The sequence below is a fragment of the Bison bison genome, unplaced genomic scaffold (assembly GCF_000754665.1).
Source record: "Bison bison bison isolate TAMUID 2011002044 unplaced genomic scaffold, Bison_UMD1.0 scf7180017864108, whole genome shotgun sequence".
NCBI lineage: Eukaryota > Metazoa > Chordata > Mammalia > Artiodactyla > Bovidae > Bison > Bison bison.
In genome coordinates, this window is record NW_011494680.1 from 8887890 (window position 1) to 8893889 (window position 6000).

The following is a 6000-nucleotide window of genomic DNA, read 5'->3' on the forward strand; positions in this document are numbered from 1 at the left end:
GTCTTTAGGGACCACCTCTATCTTACCTCCTGGTTTCTCTGCTTCTCTCCATAGGTTTGCTTCAATCTTCTCTTTCTTCCAACTAGACTCTGACGCTCTGCTCCCTCCTGACACCGGGGACACGTAACAAAATGACAGATGCCCGTCTCTGCTGTCTTGAGAGCTCCACTCCAGTGCTTGTCTCCAACTGCTGCTCCCCTCTCTGACTTAGTTCAGAGACACTATTTGTCCAGTAGGATTTTTTCTTGTTTGTTTCATCTTTCTAGGTTTTTGGGTAGAGGAGGAGGAAATTAGGTATCACGGACACGGCTACTTGTCCCTTCCAGGCTGGTAGACTTGCTCAGCACAGGATTACCGCAAACCCTCAATTTGTAAAACCAAAGCAAAGTAAAGTGCTGTTGTTGTTCAGTTGCCCTGTTGTGTCTGATTCTTTGCCACTCCATGGGCTGCAGCACGCCAGCCTTCCCTCCGGGAGTTTGCTCAAACTCATGTCCATTGAGTCAGTGAAGCCATCCAACCATCTTATCTTCCTTCTTGCCCTCAATAAAGTGAAGTGTGATGAAACAAGGAGGTGTTTCCTGCTGTGCCCTCTGTGTGTTCAAATCTGATAGGTTGCTGCTCAGCTGTTCTCCTTGCTTCAGTGTGCCCCTCAAATCCTTACTGATCGCCCTTCCTGACTGTTGTACAAGAGATTTATGAACCAGGAAGTAAGCTTATAGCTCAAGGACCATCCCATTTGTAGGAAACATAAAGTAAGGATTTTCTCTTGTCCTGAAATATCCAAATAATTCATCCGCCAAAAAAAAAAAAAAATCAAACAGTAAATCTCTCAGCTGGGCTCTTTGCTCTCTTTATGTCTTCAGCTTTATGTCTCAATACACACATCCTGGGACAGCCAGTTCAAAATCAAAAAAGAATCTGTGTTTGGATGAAATGCAGGAGGAAATGGAAAAGAACCAGGGTTTTCCAAACACCTTTCCACCAGATATGGTATCAGATAGGTTATACATACTACATTGAAAAACTAAAAAACATTCCAGAGAGCATATTAATATTTTTACTGTACAAGTGAGGGAACTGAGGCTCAGAGAGATTAAATTATTTTAATTCTCTCACTGGTAAGTCAAGGAGAAAGATGAAAAAACAGGGTCTCATGTGTTGGCAGGATGCACCTCAGAAATCTGCATCATTGAAATACACAGGATTTTAGTCACTTAAAATAGTTGAAATCATTTAACAAGCCTTAGAAAGGCTTTTGAATTGCACCTAGGTCAGAGCAGAGAAACACTGCTCATGAAATCTCCCTCCCGAGACGTGGAATGAGACTGTTGTGGGGCTCCACCTGGACACTCCCCAGATACCAGTTAGTTAGCATCAAGGTGTCCCCAGCAGTCACGGGCATGTGAGGCTCCTCCAGGGACCCCAGCCTTCTCCGGGTGAGAGCCACCTTCCCTCTCCTTGGCAGGATGCTCCTGCATCTGCGGCTGGCCCTCAGCTGCCAAGCAGCTCAAGCCTAGCCTCCCTGCTTCACTGTTACTGAACCACATCTTCAAAGGAAAGTATTTATGGTCCCTGCATTTAAAAAAAATATGTATTTTTAATTGGAGGATAATTGCTGTACAGTGTTGTGTTGGTTTCTGCCATACAGCCATAGGTATATACATGTCCTTCCCTCTTGAAACTCCCTCCCACCTCCCACCCCATCCCACCCTTGTAGGTTGTCACAGAGCACCAGCTTTGAGCTCCCTGTGTCATACAGCAAATTCCCATTGGCTATCTATTTGCATATGCTAATGTATATGTTTCAGTGCTGCTCTCTCAAATTGTCCCACCCTCTCCTTCCCCCACTGTGTCCACAAGTCCATTCTCTATATCTGTTTCTCCATTGCTGCCTGTAAATAGGATACCATTTGCATCAGTACCATCTCTCTAGATTCCATATATATATATGTTAGCATACAATATTTGTCTTTCTCTTTCTGACTTACTTCACTGTATAATAGGCTCTAGGTTCATCCACCTCATTCAAACTGACTCAAGTGCATTCCTTGTTATGACTGAGTAATATTCCATTGTATATATGTACTACAGCTTCTATACATACCACAGCTTCTTTATCCATTGATCTGTCGATTGTCTCTGGATTTTAACAGTTACTTCCACATCCCTTAGTCAGTACTTACTATTCACCTACATAATGAGCCCAAGTGGTATCTTTTTTTTCTGGCTTAAAACAATGAAAAATATATTCTTACAGTTCTGGAGGTCAGAAATCCAAAATCAAGGTGTTGACAGGGCTACATTCCTTTTGGAGGTTTTAGGGAAAAATCCATTCCCTTTCTTTTTCTAGCTTCTGGGCGCTGCTCAGATTCTTATGGTCCTAGTGGTATCTTAAAAGAGCCAGCTATTTATTCCTGCAGTAGAAGTTCATACCAAACAAACAATATCTGCGGAAAACAAAGTTGTTCACAAAATCCCAAATCTTTCCCTCCTATTTTCTCATGGCACCTAAATAAAACTGGAAGCAAAAAGTAGATTTTAATTGGGTATCACTGCATGCATGTAGTTTGGGGAAAGTCTTTGATGGCAATCAATTATTTTGTCCAACTTCAGGATGGAAATTCGAAACAGCAATTAGTTCAGGTGCAGAGTGTAAGCCAGGCAGCTGAGTTTTAGATGAAGGATGGGAGAGAGGGTGGTGAGTCCTTACAGTTTTGTTGTTTAGACACTAATTTGTATCTGACTCTTTGCAACACCATGGACTGCAGCACACCAGGCTTCCCTGTCTTCTACTCTCTACCGGAGTTTGCTCAAACTTATGTCTGTTGAGTCAATGATGTCATCCAACTGTCTCGTCCTCTCTTGCCCCCTTCTTCTCCTGCCCTCAGTCTTTCCCAGAATCTGGGTCTTTCCCAGTGAGTCAGATCATCCCATCATGTGGTCAGAGAAACTGGTATTTGCTAAGTGCCTCTCAGACTTATGTTGGCCTTATGTTACTAAGGCAAATGTGTTTTCTCCCTTCCTGCACACAACTGGTTGGCCAACGGTGATAGCAATTGACTCTTTGTTACAAAGTTTTACCAGTGAACCTGCTTTTATTTTTTTTCCCAACATTTATTCTCTATGCACTTCTCTTTGTTCAAATAAATGCTAATTTGATTTCCCATATTTTTTTATGGGAAATTATAGTGAGAGTGAAAGTCACTTAGTCATGTCCAACTCTTCCAGCTCAATCCATGGAATTCTCCAGGCCAGAATACTGGAGTGGGTAACCTTTCACTTCTCCAGGGGATCTTCCCAACCCAGGGATTGAACCCAGGTCTCCCACATTGCAGACAGATTCTTTATCAGCTGAGCCACAAGAGAAGGCCCAAAATACTGGAGTGGGTAGCCTACACCTTCTCCAGTGGAACTTCCCAACCCAGGAATTGAACTAGGTCTTTGGCATTGCAGGCAGATTCTTTACCAACTGAGCTATCAGGGAAGCCCTAGGGAAATTATAAGGGGACCATAATTATTTATGAAGAATGTCAAAACAATATATTAATTTCTTTGTGGAGTTTTAGACTCTTTAATCAGAGAAAGCAATAGCACCCCACTCCAGTACTCTTGCCTGGAAAATCCCATGGGCAAAGGAGCCTGGTGGGCTGCAGTCCATGGGGTTGCTAAGAGTCGGACACGACTGAGCAACTTCACTTTCACTTTTCACTTTCATGCATTGGAGAAGGAAATGGCAACCCACTCCAGTGTTCTTGCCTGGAGAATCCCAGGGACGGGGGAGCCTGGTGGGCTGCTGTCTATGGGGTTGCACAGAGTCGGACACAACTGAAGTGACTTAGCAGCAACTTAGCAGTAGCAGACTCTTTAATATGTAATCCATTCACAGTGATGTTAAGTACTTTGTTAGAACCATGTGTTAATAAATACGGTAGAAACTAACACAGAATTATAAAGCAACTATATTCCAATAAAAATTAATTAAAAAAATAATATGTCACACGTATGGCACTGAATTCACAAATCCAGAGGTAAGTGTCTTACTACTTATTTTCTAATATATTTTGCTTGAGAATTTATGTATTAAAGTAAGTACATTTATTATTATAAAAGTAAAATAAAAGTTTCCTTCAAGAAAAAAAAGAACAAATGACTTGAGCTGTGAGCCTGCTGTCACTGTGCACTGATATTTTTGATATGCTCCAGTTAGCTCAGACTCTGCCCTTTGAACTAAGACCTGTCCTTCCATCTGATAGCTGATTGTCTTTGTGGCTTTATGTGAGATGATATGAGAGATAATGACTATATGTGGACATGCTCTTTTTCTTAAAGAATTCCTTACTAGGGCTACTGGAGAATCATAGCAATGCATTAAATTAATTACCATCATAGTTGAAATGGACATTAATTGGAAAGCCTTCCCTCCTTCCCTTTTCATAAATTCCCAGCTGTGTGCCTGGCACAGGATTGCCCGAGTGCCCCTACTGAAAAGTGAGCCTTGACTTAGCTTGGTAAATGGGACCCATCCTTCTGGAATTTGTTATGAGTGAACACATGCTGCTTTTTGAGCCAATAAATTGAGAGACTTACTGAGGTTGCCTCTGGAACAAAAGTTGCCTCTCTCTTCTTTGCAGGTGACCAGAAGATAAACTGTTTCTTTCTCTGAGTAGCGTGCTGTGGATTTGAGATCTGAACTTCTACAGCTAGGATGCCTCCAGGAGGGAAATAAGTGAGCCTAGAGGTGATAATCACACACAGAGGAAGCCACAGCTGAACGACCTGGAAATCCCTGGGTTGAGCCTCTCCTGAACCAGATGGACTATCATTTATTTACTTGAATCAATAGATCACCAGTTTTGCTCAAACCAGTTTGCATCATGCTTTCTGTTTCTGCAGCCAAAGCACACTAACGAATGCAGGCTTCCAGATATCTAAGAAAGAGCCACACGGCTACTTCCTGTTGGTAGTGGTCTTCTCAGGGTCCTCTCACTTTTTCTTTGGAATTTCTATGTCAGAGGGGCCTTGACTCTCTTTATTCAAAACTTCAAAAGTAACTTGGCCAAATGCTCTGTAGAGTTCATCATCTGCCTCTTGAAGGACTTTGAGAATCAGTTAACAAATATTGATAATATTTACTGAACATGTATGATGTGACAGCTGCCCTCTCTTTGAAAAGAGCAGCTCTATTTTTACCTTTATTATTTTCAAACTGTGGTGCTTGAGAAGACTCTTGGGAGTCCCTTGGACAGCAAGAGATCAAGCCAGTCAATCCTAAAGGAAATCAACTCTGAATATTCATTGGAAGGACTGATTTTAAAGCTGAAGCTCCAATACTTTGGCCACCTGATGTGAAGAACTGGATCACTGGAAAAGACTCTGATGCTGGGAAAGATCGAAGGCAAAAGGAGAAGGCGGGTGACAGAGGACAAGATGGTTGGATAGCATCACTGACTCAATGGACATGAGTTTGAGCAAGCTCTGAGAGACGGTGAAGGACAAGGAAGTCTGGCATGCTGCAGTTCATTAGGTCACAGAGCTGGACACAACTTAGGGACTGACAGTAACAACAATCCTCAATATGCTTATTTTGAAGAAATTCTTACACAGTTAAGTACAATATATGAATTGCTGACATAGTCCAACCTCCTCATCTTAAATAATTCCTAGCTCCTGATGCAAAGTCCAGTGGTCTTCCATTACACTCCACTCAAATTGTCACTACCTTTGGTAATTATTATGATTTTATTGTTTTTCCCAGTCTTTAATTATCCAAGTGAGTTTGGTCTGTAAAAATTGAATCAGAAAGCTAACAAGAACTGACTTTCCTATGAAATTTCTAGCACTTCCTATTTTCAGATAGGCTAGAAATACCCTGTGAACAGCCTCTCTCAGAAGATTTGGCATCTGCCTCTTGCTGCGATCAGAAATAAAAGTGTAGAGGTTGGAGAAATTAACTAGAAAAATAAACCTGAACTTTCAAATATCAGATGTAGACCCAGCTCT